Source organism: Heptranchias perlo, chromosome 1 (genome assembly GCF_035084215.1).
Source record: "Heptranchias perlo isolate sHepPer1 chromosome 1, sHepPer1.hap1, whole genome shotgun sequence".
Classification (NCBI taxonomy): domain Eukaryota; kingdom Metazoa; phylum Chordata; class Chondrichthyes; order Hexanchiformes; family Hexanchidae; genus Heptranchias; species Heptranchias perlo.
This window is the reverse complement of record NC_090325.1, coordinates 98,778,228-98,795,215: the sequence shown is the minus strand read 5'-3', so window position 1 is coordinate 98,795,215 and position 16,988 is coordinate 98,778,228. Positions and strand designations below refer to the sequence as shown.

The window sequence follows — 16,988 nt, the reverse complement described above, 5'->3', positions numbered from 1 at the left end:
TCTTGTGGAACCCAGAGGAGCACTCCTGCTCCTCCTGGCCCCACAAAAATAATTTAAATTTATCTCTTTGGAGCTTCTTCTGTTGTACTGCCTGGTAATACTGGGTGGAGCGTGAACGGCGCACGCTCCCTCTCAGTTGTCCATCAAAATAGCATTCGGGGCCCTATGTACGTCTTATGACCCTGATTTGCATATTAAAAGGGCCTACCTCCTGAAACAAGTGGGCGCTTCAGTTGCACAGTGGAAGGCCCCTTTGAGGAAGGCAGTAGCTTGAGTGCCATTATAAACAGGGTGATAAGTCATTTTCGGTTTGCTACCGCCCTGTTTACACTAGGCAGCCCAAGGTAAAAACTACCCCTGAATGTCGGCAGGTTATTTGGCCATGGTAGCTATCAAGGCTGAGCACAAATTCGTTCTCACCCGATGTATGCACAAGTGTACTTACAGCCAGGTTACCTTGATAGTCTTTACCTATTGTTTTAACTGCCCCTTCGATTGTGGTACTACCTTTTAACTTTCTCCTTTGTTTTTATTGTTCTGCGAATTGTGACATAAGCTGAGTTGTTAAATAAATATTTAAAGATTATTCACAGCAGAGGAAAATAATTCTCACATTAACAATTGACCTGCATTGGGGAACTACCTGAATATACTTTAGCTAGATTACCCAATGATTTCTGGGAAATGCATAGGATATGCTGCATTAACATTGGAAGTCCTTCCATCTGGCCTTCACAAGAAGCACTGCTGGTGAGATGAAGTTCAAGTCACTGTTTGATCAACAGGATATTTTTTACTGTGTGAGAGAACTGATCTGAGTAATCATTTGTGCCCTCGTTTAAAGATAAATTGACTTGAAAGAAAGTTAAATCAGTCAGTATGTCAGGAGACTGGCATCTATGCTGTGTATCAACAAGGCAGGTTGCATCTGTCAGCAATTGCTGAAACTCTGTGGTCAGAGCTTGCATTAAGATGAGCATTAGGATTAATTGTGTGAAATAAAAATGAATAATTCTGCTACTGTTGTTGTCTTGCACTCAGATACATATTTCATTATTATGGAAATACCAGATACTTTATTTTATTATGTACAAGCCAATTACTTTGTAGAGGGAAAATATCCTTCCCCTAAAAAGTAATTTTCCTTCATTTGCAGGTCTGCTCTACAAGCTGCGTATTATTCTTTTGGGGAAAAGGGTTATTTTCTAAACATAGAAAGCTGACACAGTCAATGCTATTTAAAATCCACTTCTACCTCTTTACCCCAGTGGCCTCTGCAGCAGATGTTCCAGTCACCTTAGCCTGGAACTTATGCTACGATAGTATAGAGACACTTAACTCATTTGTATCAAATTCCTTTGCCTGTTATTTTAAATTAAGGAGTTAACCCATTTAAGGGGTGAATGAAATGGGTTAACATCTCTTCGAGTGGACATAGGATTTTAATCTAAAAGTGTTAAGTGCTTGCATTGTAATATCACAAAGCATAATTTCCATGCTATTATTTTCTTTGCCATATCGTATTTTAGCTTTTGCCTAATGTTTTACTGGACTATTTTATATTATTTTATCAAATAAGCTGGCTGACACTTCAATTTGCTAGCCGTGACTGCAGTCAGTTTTGTTCGGTCTCAATCAGCCCAGTAAATGAAATACATTGCAATAGCGGAGAATTGCACCTCAGGGTAAAAAATAAACCGTGACTCTTAAAATTTAAATCTCATTTCCATCAAATAATACATAGAGGAAAAAGGACTGGGTTCATTGAGTGTATTCCATTGACCTTCACAATTTACTAATGACTAATTTAAGAAGGGTCTATAGAATTCTGAAACATTAAATTTTATATATTTGTTAATCTTTCAGTTCCTGCTAACTGTGCAGGCTGCATCAACTTTGCATATGTTTGTTGCAAATTTCCCAAGCTAGTTTACAGAATAACATTTCTCCCTATCAGCAAAACTAAGAACAAGATATTACTTGGAGTCTAGATATCTGAGTCCAAAGAAACATTGCTCTTTATATAGATGACGTTATATGACCGAGTACAGAATTTCATCTATTTTTGGGAGGCAAACAAAGTTGCTAAAATGACGGTGTTACCTTACAGCCTGTCACCTTGTGTATGCAAACAGCAGAATTGGAAGTGCTGAGACCTGCGTTTAAAGCACATAAGCTAAACTTTGTAATCATGTAAGTGACATTGCCTTTTGAGCCAGGCAACTAAGGTTGAAAATGAGACTTGATCTTACCACTTGCATATCTGCCTAAAACTGTTTGGTCCTTCTTGCTCCTGATCATCAGCAAAATTTCATTTTGGGCCATTTTGCTGCAGAATTTGTGTTGATTCAATGCAGTTTTGACATTGTACCAATACAGAATCTGTAGTAAATGTGTTGCGAGAAGTGATTTAATAGAGGTACTGCATGACTTCCTTGAGAAGCTTGTCTCATGACAATTCACCTTCACAACCAATGAAAAACAAAAACTCCCAGACAGTTTCTTTGACAACTTTTAAGTTTATAATGCCAGCAAAGATATAATATTGTAAAAATGCGTAAGCGCATGCAGAGTTCCTCTTTGTTTCAACGGACAACAGTGCAAACAGGGGAACTATTACTCGGTGCTACCGACTGTTCTCAAAGCACATAATGATATCAAACTGGTTCCTGCAATTTAACTGCAATATCAGTTGACTCCATGAAGAGAATAACATTATCTCCTCTGTAGCTCATGAGAGAACTAAATACGTAACTGATTACACTATAGAAGATAGTTATACGCTTCCTTCACCTGTACTGTAAGAAGCCGGTTACATCGAGTCTATAGCACAGAAAAAGGCCATTTGGCCCAACTGGTCTATGGTGTTTATGCTGCACACGACCCTCCTCCCTCTCTACCTCATCTAACACTATCAGGAAACCCTTTTATTCCTTTCTCCTACATGTGCTTATCTAGCTTCCCTTTAAAAGCATCTTTGCTATTTGTCTCAACTACTCCTTGTGGTAGCTCGTTCCACATTCTTTCCATTCTTTGGGTGAAGAAGTTTCTTCTGAATTCCGTATTGGATTTATTAATGACTATCTTATATTTATAACCTTTAGTTTTGGACTCCCCCACAAGTGGAAACATTTTCTCTACATCTAGCCTATCAAACCTTCCATTATCTTAAAGACCCCGATCAGGTCACCCCTCAGCCTTCTCTTTTCTAGAGAAAAAAGCCCCAGCCTGTTCAGCCTTTCCTGATGTGTATATCCTCTCAGTTCTGGTATCATCTTTGTGAATCTTTTTTGCACCTTCTCCAATGCCTCTGTATTCTTTTTTTATAATATGGGGACCAGAACTGTGCACAGGTAAGAGGTAGTATTATAGAATGATAATTCTTTCCTTACCAATCAAAAAGAGCTAAAATCAAAATCTATCTTCAAACATTAAGGTACCAAACAGAAAGTCTGTATTGAAGGTTTGAGTTTCTTGATAAAAGCAAGTGAGTGTTTAGGGCCAAATTATGCAAAATAATTTTTTAGAGGCAGTTATAATCTGGATAATCTAACAAAACAATTCTGGCTTTTGAAAGAAGAGCTGGAAGTTATAATGGAGATAATGCATCATACTCAACACATTGTGGGGGTAATTTTGACTTTGAATCATGGAATCATAGAATCATAGAACGGTTAGAGCACAGAAGGAGGCCATTCAGCCCATCGAGCCTGTGCCAGCTCTTTGTAAGAGCAATCCAGTCAGTCCCATTCTCCCGCTCTTTCACCTTAGCCCTGCAAATTTTTTACCCTTCAAGTATTTATCCCAATTCCTTTTTGAAAGCCACAATTGAATCTGCTTCCACCATCCTTTAAGGCAGCGCATACCAGATCACAGCTACTCGCTGTGTAAAAAAGCTTTTCCTCATGTCGCCTTTGGTTCTTTCGCCAATCACCTTAAATCTGTGTCCTCTGGTTCTCGATCCTTCTGCCAAATTACTTTGGCTAAATCTTTCATGATTTTGAACACTTCTATCAAATCTCCTCTTATCCTTCTCTGTTTTAAGGAGACCAACCCTAGCTTCTCCAGCCTATCCACGTAAGTGAAGTCCCTCATCCCTGGAACCATTCTAGTAAGTCTTTTCTGCACCCTCTCCAAGGCCTTCACATCCTTCCTAAAGTGCAGTACCCAGAGTTGGACACAATACTCCAGTTGTGGCTGAACCAGTGTTTTATAAACGTTCAACATAACTTCCTTGCTTTTGAACTCTATGCCTCTATTTATAAAACCCGGGATCCCGTGTTCTTTTTTATTGGCTTTCTCAACCTGTCCTGCCACCTTCAAAGATTTGTGCACATATACCCCCAGGTCTCTCTGTTCCTGCACCCCCTTTAGAATCGTACCATTTAGTTTATATTGCCTCTCCTCATTTTTCCTGCCAAAATGTATCACCTTGCACTTCTCTGCATTCAATTTCATCTGCCATGTGTCCGCCCATTCCACCAGCCTGTCTATGTCCTCTTGAAGTCTATCACTATCCTCCTCACTGTTTACTACACTTCCAAGTTTTGTGTCATCTGCAAATTTTGAAATTGTGCCCTTTACACCCAAGTCCAAGACATTAATGTATATCGAAAAAAGCAGTGGTCCTGGTACTGACCCCTGGGGAACACCACTGTATACCTTCCTCCAGTCCGAAAAACAACCGTTCACCACTACTCTCTGTTTCCTGTCACTTAGCCAATTTTGTATCCAGGCTGCCTCTGCCCCTTTTATTCCATGGGCTTCAATTTTGCTGACAAGTCTATTATGTGGCACTTTATTGAACGCCTTTTGAAAGTCCATATACACAACATCAGCCGCATTGCCCTCATCAACCCTCTCTGTTACCTCATCAAAAAACTCAATCAATTTAGTTAAACACGATTTGCCTTTAACAAATCCGTGCTGGCTTTCCTTTATTAATGCACACTCGTCCAAGTGACTGTTAATTTTGTCCAGAATTATTGGGCTCGATTTTAGGGTCGGGTTACCTGCGGGTTTCCAGCGGGGGGGCCCCGAAAATCCCGATCTCCGATCACGTGACCGGATTCGGACGAAATCCCGGCCACTTCCGGGTACCGCGCTGACGTGCGGGGCTGCGCGCGCAAGCCCCGCTGGTGGGAATCCCGCAGGCAATTAAAGCCAGCGGGGTTCCACTTGAGAGCACTTAACTTGCTCGTTGTGGTCAGTTAATGAGCTGAAGCAGCTGTCAAAAGAGGAAGTGTGGGATTTTACGTTCAAAGCAGTCAGTTTCCCACACTGGGGGAAACAGGACCCTTCAAACCAGGCGTGTTGCAGCCAGCAGCCTGTGGCAGGTGCCAAGGTGCGCTCCACGGGGGAGCGCCCTCACCCACGCAGGAGGCCACCGCGTCACATAGGGCAACCCCTGCCCCCCACCACCCCCCGGCCAAGCCAGAGGACAGACCGACACGAAACCGCAGCCCCAGTCCGAGGACCCACACACCTACCCTGCACAACCCCTCAGACCAACACCTGCCAGTTGGGTGGTGTGTGGACACCCTCGGAGGACGAACAGCATGACCACCACCAGCAGCCTCGCAGTCCACGCCGTCCGCCGCAGAGACGTGGATCCCCCCAACACGGTGTGGTTGCACGCCCACCTGCACAGCAGGAGGGAGGGCTACCGCAGAGAGAGACGCGTCGCAGAGGGCACTACCCTCGCCACAGGGTCCACAGACCGAGGCGCAGCTCCCCGGACCTCTCCCAGCAGCAGTGCACAGGGAGGCGCAGATTCGCTCGGCATGTAGTCGTGGAGATCTGCAGCCTCTTTCATGCCGAGCTGCTCCTGGCTGGCCCCAGTACCAACTGCTTACCTGTCGCTGGCAAAGTCACCACTGTCCTCCACACCTTCTCCTCCGCATCCTTCCAGGGTGCAGCCGGCAACACCGCCGATGTCTCTCAGTTGTCTGCGCAGACGAGCCCTGCAAATACACCTGCACCTACTCTGCAGTAACACGATGGGTGGCATCAGTGGTGGGTCCTCATAGTGATACCCAGGAACGGGCATTATTGGACACAATGGACAGGATTCGCGGAGACATGGCAGTGGTGGTGTCAATATAATGTGTGCTGTTTGTGGCTCTGAAATTCAATATGGGTAACACCCATGACAAACCCTCAGACACCCTTGTGCACCCCCTTCATGCTGACGAGACGTTTGCCTTTCCCTGCCTACTGCACATATGTGATGCATGCCCTGTGGCTGCAGCACAGGTGGTGGCAGGTTGAGTGAGGCTGGCCGTGAGGGAGATGCACGAGAGGGTGAGTATGGGATGGAGCCATGAGATTGTATGAGGATTGGGTCGCGTGTTAGTGGCAGGATGAGTACTGGCGAGGTGAGTAGGTGGAGGTAAGATGAGGATGGTGTGTGAGTGGGCATGAAGGGTGATGTGACAGAATAGTGTTGGCGGTGCTGAAGGAGATTTGGGGTGGGGGCAGTGTTGTGGCAGACGGAGTGTAGGGGAAAGACTTCGTGTTCTCACTGTGGCTGACCTACTGCGGTCATTGCAGCGCCTCCTGCACTGTATGCAGGTGGGCGATATGTTGGTGGTGCAGGTGACCCCCTCTGCCACCTCGAGCCAGGCCTTCTTGGTGGCAGAGGCAGGCCGCTTCCTCCCGCCCGCCGGGGGGAAGATCTGTGTCCTCCCCCTCCTCCTCACCCCATCTGATGATATCTGGGGTGAGGCATCATTAAACTGGGAGCAGCCTTCCCCCTGGGCTGCTCCATGCTGCAATTTGTCCCATTGGTTGCAGCATCTGTCAGTGGAGGACTGCCCCTTTAACTCGAGAGCCTCCAGCTGACAGATCGTACTGCGCATGCGCAGCCCGCCCGACGCGCAGGCCAGCGCCGTGGACCCCGGAGGAGCAGGTAATTGGATCCTATTAGTGGATTGCCTGCTACGATCGCGTGGGCAACCCACTAATTTCGCCGTTCGCGTTTTCGACGCTCCCGGAGGACCACCCGCTGGGAACCCGCAGGCCTGCTAAATTCGAGCCCATTGTTTCTAAAAGCTTCCCCAACACCGAGGTTAAACTGACTCTCCTGTAGTTGCCGGGTTTATCCTTACACCCTTTTTTGAACAAGGGTGTACCATTTGCAATTCTCCAGTCCTCTGGCACCACCCCCATATCTAAGGAGGATTGGAAGATTATGGCCAGCACCTCTGCAATTTCCACCCTTACTTCCCGCAGCAACCTAGGATGCATCCCATCCAGACCGGGTGACTTATCTACTTTAAGTACAGCCAGCCTTTCTAGTACTTCCTCTATCAATTTTTAGCCCATCCAGTATCTCAACTACCTTCTCTTTTACTGTGACTTTGGCAGCATCTTTTTCCTTGGTAAAGACAGATGCATAGTACTGATTTAATACCTCAGCTATGGCTTCTACTTCCATGCATAGATCTCCTTTTTGGTCCCTAAATCAGCCCCACCCCTCCTTTTATTTCCCGTTTACTATTAAATGCCTATAGAAGATTTTTGGATTCCCACTTATGTTAGCCGCCAGTCTATTCTCATACTCCCTCTTTGCTCTTATTTCCTTTTTCACTTCTCAGTACTTTCTATATTCAGCCAGGTCTCAACTTGTATTATCAACCTGGCATCTGTCATACACCCCCTTTTTCCGCTTCATCTTACTCTCTATCTCTGTTGTCATCCAGGGAGCTCTGGCTTTAGTTTCCCTACCTTTCCCCCTCGTGGGAATGTGTACCTAGACTGTACCCGAACCATCTCCTCTTTAAAGGCCGCTCACTGTTCGATTACAGTTTTGCCTGCCAGTATTTGATTGCAATTTACCCGGGCCAGATCCGTTCTCAACCCACTGAAATTGGCTCTCCTTCAATTAAGTATTTTTACTCTAGATTACCCCTTGTCCTTTCCATTAATTATTTCTAAACCTTATGATATTATGATCACTGTTCCCTAAATGTTCCCCTACTGACACTTGCTCCACTTGACCCACCTCATTCCCCAGAACCAGATCCAGCAATGTCTCTTTCCTCATTGGGTCGGAAACATACTGATTAAGAAAGTTCTCCTGAACACACTTCAGAAATTCCTCCCCCTCTTTGCCCTTTACACTATTACTATCCCAGTCTATATTAGGATAGTTGAAGTCCCCCATTATCACTGCTCTATAGTTCTCACACCTATCTGTAATTTCCCTGCAAATTTGCTCCTCTATATCCTTCCCACTAGTTGGTGGCCTATAGAATACACCCAGTAGTGTAATGGCACCTCTATTGTTTCTTAACTCTAACCAAATAGATTCTGTCCTTAACCCCTCCAGGACATCCTCACTCTCCAGCACTGCAATTTTCTCCTTAATCAATGCTGCCACCCCACCTCCTTTTTTTCCTTCCCTCTCTTTCCTGAACACCTTATATCCAAGAATATTTAGTACCCAACCCTCCCCTTTTTTGAGCCAGGTCTCCATTTTCGCCATATTCCCATGTGGCTATTTGCACCTGCAGCTAATCAACCTTGTTTACTATGCTTCGTACGTTTACACACATGCACTCTAAACCTATCTTAGAGCTTCTCGTATTCTCTCTTTGTTTGGTCCCACTTAATACAGTACTATTTCTTCCTCTAGTGCTTTATGTCTCTCCTAATCCTTTATGCACCTTGTTTCTTCTTTCTAATACTATAACCTGGTACCCCAAACCCCTGCCAAATTAATTTAGACCCTCCCCCACAGCACCAGTGAACCTCCCCACGAGGTCATTAGTCCCAGCTCTGTTGAGGTGCAACTCGTCCATCTTGAACAGGTCCCTCCTGCCCCGGAACTGGTCCCAATGCCCCAAGAATCTGAAGCCCTCCCTCTTGCACCATATCTCTAGCCATGCATTAACCAGCCTTATCTTCCTATTTCTATGCTCACTAGCGTTTGGCACTGGGAGTAATCCAGAGATTACTACCTTTGAGGTCCTGCTTTTTAACTTCCTCCCTAGCTCCTCAAACTCTGACCACAGGATCTCGTCCCTTTTCTTTCCTATGTTGGTGGTACCCACATGGACCAGGACATCTGGCTATTCCCCTTCCCCCCGCAGAATGTTCTGCACCCTCTCCGTGATGTCCTTTACCCTGGCGCCAGGGAGACAACACGCCATGTGGGACTCATGTTGGCAGTCTCAGAAACGCCTGTCTGTCCCCCGACTATCGAATCCCAATGACTACTGCATTTCTGCACTTCACTGTGCCCCCCCCCCCCACACCGTGCAGTCCTTTGCCCCGTGGTGCCATGCTCAGGACTCTACTCCTTCGAGGTGTCGTCACCCTTATTGGTTTTCAATGCTGAGAGTGCCACTCACCCAGAAGATTCCTGCACCATCTGCCTCTTCCTACCCTTCCAGGTGTCCCCCCACTTGCTACCCTGAACTCTCTGTGACTGTGGGGTGACCACCTCCTGGAACATACGATCCAGGAAACCTTCAGCCTCCCTTATGCTCTGCAGTGACTCCAGCCTCCCCTCAAGCTCAGAAACCCTCAGCTTGAGCTCGAGCAACTGGAGGCATTTCCTGTACCTGTCGCTCTCCAGGACACATGAAGCATCCTGAAGTTCCCACATGGCGTTGGAATTGCAGGAAATGGGTCAATGCAAATAAAAAAAATCAGAAGAAATGTAAAACAGGCTGCCAAATAGTTACCACCAATTTTACACTGTCACACAAAGTCAAAATTACCCCTTGAATGGCATATGTCATGGGGTTGGAGGGGAGGCACTTTCCACTACAAATAAGGATGGGTTCCAATGGATACTCTGTGTTGTGTTTAGGCATTTGTTTTATTACCTTCCCTTTATCTCAATAAAGCACAGGAGTCAGCTGAGTGTGGTTATAAACATCAACTTTTATTCACCACCAAAGCGATTTCATCCAGTCAATCAAAATATGAAGCTAACTTGCATCTTTCCTTCTTTCCCAAACATCTCTACAATAGTACTTATTGTGATCAAAGAGCTCCTGCATATATACTGTGCCTAAAGTCAGGACTTTTTAATCCCGATCTCCCTTCCTTGCTTGAATGATAGTACAGTCTTTCCAGGAATCCTTCCTTTAAGTTGCCCCTTTTCCTGCTGTTCTTGTATTCATATCCACAGGTACACTGAAATAAAAGGGTTCAATCCCCTAAAGTCCTCACAACATATTACAAAACAAACAAGCTGTAAAAAATTTTAGATACAAAATTTCACTTGTCATACCTAGTCACTGAGTCAAAGCTACTGACAGCTCCTCGTTGTTTGCTCCAGATAGTGGAGAATAAGAGAAAGGCAGCTATTTGAGCTTTAACCTGGCAAGAATATAGCGAGAAATAAAGAAAATCAGATCCAGCTAAGCACACTGCATAAATTACCATATAAGAAGCAAATTGGATTGGCTACTTTATACAGCTAGCGAAAGGAAATGGTTAATTTGCAGGATAATTGGTATAAATACCATAGGTATTATCCAAAGATTCTACCACTCCTCCATGGAGGTTTATTGCTGATTTCTGTAGAAAGAAAAGTCTACGTAATATTGTGGAAAAATCAATATGCTGGATAATGGAGGATTAGAAGAGAACAACAAAGCAAATATATTTTACTTTCAAGATCTTCACTATCCTTTTAGCAATAACCTAAAAGAGGTTGAAAAAAAGGAACACACGGGCTATCAGCTATCTAAGATGATGCTCTACAAAAATACAAGGAAAGTAACAGTGAACCGTGTCCTTAAAACAAGGCTGGGTCACAAACCATATGGTACAGAACACTGGCAATAACAACTGGTCTGTTGGAGACTCAATATTATATGCAAAATGAAACATTTGTAATCAGCATCATAAACAGTAAATTAAAAGTACAATAGCATAATACAATCTGCATAAAACCAATCACTAACGATATTGTTAAAACAAGATTGCTATTGCTTCATAATATCTTGGTACCACAACCACAAATTGCTTTATTTAAGTATAATTAATTTGGGCAGTGCAAATTGCATTCTTTCAAATAAGTCCAATGAGCAATTTGTCTCTTCAGTTGTTTATTTGTTGATGATATTTAATTAAGTACTAATTTGGATAAACCACATCACATTAATAATAAAAAAAGTTCTCTTAATCACCCGAGCATAACACTACATCATTCAAATATCATCACCAATTCATTGTTCACAAAATAAGGAAATAAATTCTACATCAGCAAGCTGTTAAAGCATTTTGTTAAATTTTGACCTTGCTTGAACCCATTCTACAATTATTATATCACAGTAGATGTAAACATAAGTTATGCTTTTGTATCCCAAAAAAGCAAGCTGAAATCTACAGATAATTGATGAGCAAATTTGCTTCAATTCATTTCAGGTTTGAACGGAACCAAACTCTCCAGTCCTCCTTAGGTTTTCAAACACACTACCTGGTTCATCCCCATTACAAATGTTCTTACAACTGAAACTTATTAACTTGATAGCACAATGATAGTCTCTGCTTTTAGTTTCCTGTTGGGGCCTATTGCAATGTTTTGCCAAAACAATATTCTGAGAAACTAGACTGTTTATTTTCTTTAATAGATTATTTTGCCCGAAGCAGCAAATATAAGAACATGTTTTGTACAAATGACAAGTTTTTAGTTCCTGCAGTACCTCATTTTGATGTTTTCTATCAAGCTACAAAATAATAGCTTTGCCAGCTGCCATTGGCAAACTAGTTTCTCCTGTTTCTAAGATCAGGTTAAAAATTGAGTTCCCATATTTAGCAGACCAAATTTAAAGTGATTGCAAGTGAATAGGTTTTTAACCCCTCACCATGATACTTGTATTTTCAGGAAAGTGAGGAGTGGTGAGCAACTCATACAAGTCATTCGAATGGCAAAAATAATGTTAACAGTTTAGATTGGAAATTTGATTGGTGTGGCTGACACTAAACATTAGCATATAGAACCAATCATTCTTTACCACTATTCTACCCATCATACACAGGTAAGGCAATTCATCCAGATGGGAAGTTACAGAGACATATGTCTTTTTAAAAGACTTTTACAGTCACACATTACTTCCCCTTCATGCACCATATAATAGCATGCCTGCATCTTCATTTCTTTTTGTTCCATCATTAGCAGTAATGCTTTTCATAGTACAGTTATGCGTATGACAAAAAAAACATTTTCATTCAGTACAGAAAATATGTAGTAGCCCATAGGTTTCTCATTTTATTGTTTAATAGAGTTTTGTAAGTTTTCATTCATACCTTTGATATTTTTCTGACATTATTGTATGTTTAGTTTTAAAATGTATCTAAATGTTTGGAAGACCATCCCTGTAACCATTAGTCATGACTCTGATGCCACAATGGACTAAGTTTTGCCAATAGTTCCAAGAGATGATTAAGGCCCCATTTCAAACAACAAGCCTTAAAGAAACGGCCAGTGTCACCATTTTGAAACCACAGTTTTAGACTTGAACTTGAAAAGTCAGTACATTTTTGGGACCAAACAATTAGAGATTTCATGAAATGTAATATAAGGCAAAAGCATGTAAGGCAAAGTATTGTGTGAAATGTTCTCTTGCAGGTTTCCTTTCAGGGTTTAGATATCTGCAATCTGCTCCCAGTCCTTAGCTGTGATGGAAGAAGGTAAAGTTTCCTCTTTCTCCCAAGCTACCCAGTAAACCCATGCTCTGTCCTCACTCAACTCCCTTTGCACTAAATGTTGTATGGTCCATTGGAAATTGTACATATGTTATTGGACGGACAAGGGTTGTTGAGGCAGTGGTCCTTTCTCATTCCATGCCATCTGAAATTCTTGCATTAACCTTGAAGGGTCCAGGCAGAGTGGATAGAGAGAAACTGTTCCCATTGGCAGAAGGGTCATGAACCAGAGGGCATAGATTTAAGCTGATTGGCAAAAGAACCAAAAGTGATATGAGGAAATTTTTTTTTTTACACAGCGAGTGGTTAGGATCTGGAATGCACTGCCTGAGGGCGTGGAGGAGGCAGATTCAATGATGGCCTTCAAAAGAGAACTGGATAAGTGTTTGAAACAAAAAAATGTGCAGGGCTACGGGGATAGGGCGGGGCAGTGGGACTAACTGGATTGCTCATGCAGAGAACCGGCACGGACTCGATGGGTCGAATGGCCTCCTTCCGTGCTGTAAACTTCTATGATTCTAACCAAGAACCTTGAGAATGTGCTGGAGAGGATTGCCTAAAATAATTTCTGAATTATTGGGTGAACATCACATCGTAAAGGAGACGGTGACAATACACAATATTTTAGATCCTCCAACTCCAAATACAAACACATAGCAACCAGTTACTTTATAGGGCAAGCATACTACACTCTCATAGTATAAAAGATATATTGTTCGTCACCTAAAAAGATAAGAAGGTTCAGTCCTATGCTAAATGTATAATTTCAAGAAAACAAGAACGAACCTTCCAAATTGATCACCCTTTTCAAAGTAAAAAAGGGGATGAGCCAAGGATTATAAAATTTATGATAATGTAATTGTGTACCTTATTTTTATATCATTATCAGAGATTGCTGTAGGTTGTTTTGCTTCTCTGTGGCTGCATGTTGGAATTGATATTGGGTTTAATCTAATTTCAGTGATTTTTATTGTCGTGAAATGTCTGTCGTAGCTGCTCACTTCAAGGGATTGCACAGCTAAAACCTATTGAGATCATTATTTAATGAAGATACACAATAAGGAAGAGGCAGGGAAACAAGCCATAGAAAAGGTCTGTAGTAGTAAAAAAGCATTGTTCAGAACAAGGGTGAGGAACTACTATATGTAATGCCCCTCACATTTTAGCATACCTATGATATGTTTTAGATGACAGATTCAAGCTAAGCTCAATCAAGGTTGCTGCTGCTACATCAGCCTTACAGTCACAGCTTACAGACAACATCAAGAAGCAATTTTGCTGCTCAAATTCAGTAAAGCGGCTTGATAGGTCAGACTATCTTTGAAATCCAAAACTCTAGCTTGGGACTTAAATTTAGTACTACATAAGCTGATATCACTTCCGTTTGACCCTAGGGCATGAAGCTCCTTATCTAAAAATCTAGCTTGTTCCCTTAGTATCTGCTAGAAGGAGAAGGGTGAGCATTCTGTATTCTTTGACCAATTCTACCTGATGTGGAATGGGGACAGGACAGTCCTTCCCCTGCATTCAAAATTTTTGATGGTTGTAATTTTTGCATTTATCTGACTCTTTGTAGAGGGGTCGAAGTCCATCCTAGTGTCGTCTTAAATAAAAACAGAAAATGCTGGAAATACTCAGCAGGTCAGGCAGCATCTGTAGAGAAAGAAACAGAGTTAATGGGCCCGATGTTAGCAGGGCTGCGGGTTCTCGGCGGGGGGGCTATCGGGCGCGTGGGTAACGCGCCAGGTGAAATTAGTCAGTTTCCCGCACGATCGTAGCAGACAATTGATTAATTGGATGCACTTACCTGCTCCTCCGGGTTCCCCACTGCTGATCTGCGCGTCGGGCGGGCTGCGCATGCGCAGTAAGATCTGTCAGCTGGAGGAGCTCTATTTAAAGGGGCAGTCCTCCACTGACGGATGCTGCAACAAATAGCAAAAATTACAGCATGGGCCAGCCCAGGGGGAAGGCTGCTCCCAGTTTAATGATGCCTCACTCCAGGTATCAATACATGGGGTGAGGAGGAGGGGGAGGACAGAGATCTTCCTCCCGGCGGGCGGGAGGAAGCGGCCTGCCTCTGCCACCGGGAAGGCCTGGCTCGAGGTGGCAGGGGAGGTCACCAGCGCCACCAACATATCGCCCACCTGCATACAGTGCAGGAGGCGCTCCAATGACCTCAGTAGGTCGGCCACAGTGAGTACACGTAGTCTTTCCCCTACACTCCGTCTGCCACATCACTGCCCCCACGCCACATCTCCTTCGGCACTGCCAACACTACTCTGTCACATCACCCCTCATACCCACTCAACCCTCATCCTCATCTTACCTGCACCTACTCACCTCGCCAGTACTCATTCCGCCACTACCACTCAACCCAATCCTCATACAATCTCATGGCTCTGTCTCATACTCACCCTCTCATGCATCTCTTTCACGGCCAGCCTCACTCAACCTGCCACTACCTGTGCTGCAGACACAGGGCATGCATCACATATGTGCAGTAGGCAGCGTAAGGCAAACGTATCGTGAGCGTGAAGGGGATGCACAAGGGTGTTTGAGGGTTTGTCATGGGTGTTACTTATATTGAATTTCCGAACAACTCACATTACATATTATATTGGCACCACTACTGCCATGTCTTCGCGAATCCTGTCTGGTTCGTGCAATAATGCCCGCTCCTGAGGATTACTATGAGGACCCACAACTGATGCCACCCATTGTGTCACTGCAGAGTGGGTGTAGGTGTATTTGCAGGGCTCTTTTGTGCAGACGACTGAGAGACGTCGGCGATGTCCCCGGTTGCACCCTGGAAGAATGCGGAGGAGAAGTTGTTGAGGGCAGTGGTGACTTTGACAGCGACAGGTAAGAAGATGGTGCTCGGGCCAGCCGGGAGCAGCTCGGCATGAAGGAAGCTGCAGATGTCCACGACTACATGTCGAGTGACTCTGAGCCTCCGTGTGCACTGCTGCTCAGAGAGGTCCAGGAGGCTGAGCCTCGGTCTCTGGACCCTGTGGTGAGGGTAGTGCCCTCTGCGACGCATCTTTCTCTGCGGTAGCCTTCCCTCCTGCTGTACAGGTGGATGTGTCACAGCACTCTGTTGTGGAGCTCCACATGTCAGAGGTGGACGGTGTGGATGGCGAGGCTGGTGAGGCTGGTGATGCTGTTTGCCCTCCGAGGAGGTCATGACTGCAGCTACGGCGGCCCCCATCCTCAAGATGTATATCTGAGGGGGTCCGCAAGGTAGGTACATGTCTCCGGACCCCGGGGTAAGTGTGCAGGTTGGTGACTTTGACTGTCAGGAGGAGGGTGGTGGAGGCCAAACTTTGTCCCAAGTGACGGAGTGGCCTCCTGCAATGAGTGAGGGTCTCCCCCCACACCTGTCAAATGGACCTTTGCAGCTGCCACAGGCTGACAGCTGCAACACGTCCATTTGACCTGGGAGTGTTTCTCCCAGTGTGGGAAACAGTCCCACTTTGTTCTAAAATCCCACATAATCCCTTAATCAGGTCAGTTAATGACCTGAAATACCTAAATAAATACTGTCAAGTGGCATCCACCTGGCTTTAATTGCCTGTGGGATTCCCACCAGCGGGGGCTGCGCGCGCATGCAGGCGCGTCAGCGGGGAACCCGGAAGTGCGCGGGTTCGGGGCGGGCTCCGGTCCCGTGCCGGGATTCTCCGATTTTCGGAGCCCCCCCCCCGCCAGGAACGCACCCGATAGCGGGTGCTAAAATAGAGCCCAATGTTTCAGGTCAATGACCCTTCGTCAGAACTAGTGTCTTCTTAGCTATTTGTGACTTTTAGTACCAGCACTTTGGTTAGTCAAGACTACGGTTAACAAAGAACACCTACTAACAAAACTTCTACCATTCTTTACTGCCAGTTGTTAGTTTGTAAGATGATTTCCCCTATGAGGAGCTGTTCCAACAGAGCAATGTGTACTAAGGCCCCGATTTTAACTCCGGGCTGGTTTTGGGAAAGTGAGTGGTGGAGTGAGTGCAAATCTCAGCTGTTGCTGAAAATTTGAGACCTGAGACGTCAGAAGAACGCCAAATCAGGCAGCTTGACTACAAGTTGCATTTTGATTCCTGTCATCTGCTACTGTCCAGTCTCTCAGTGACATCCTAAATCTTGTCCCTTTTCTCTTCCCTCGTGGTTCTTCACAAAAGCCACAACCTGCAGAAAAAAGATACCTCAGAGGAGGGGAATCCTTCTGAAAAGGCTCTATCAAGTGCATAAGCGCTCCCAAGCACCAGCACAGAAATTTGCACCCAGGCTGAGTTAGAGTGCGAGTTAGAGGGGTCTGCACTTGGTGAAGCA

The 16,988-nt window shown here is 44.6% G+C and overlaps 1 protein-coding gene across 1 annotated transcript in view; it reads left to right on the top strand.

Annotated features, from left to right (window-relative positions):
- pcdh7b (protocadherin 7b) overlaps positions 1-16,988 on the top strand; it is a 374,437-nt gene that overhangs the window by 151,208 nt on the left and 206,241 nt on the right. The gene's annotated exons all lie outside the window — the stretch shown is intronic.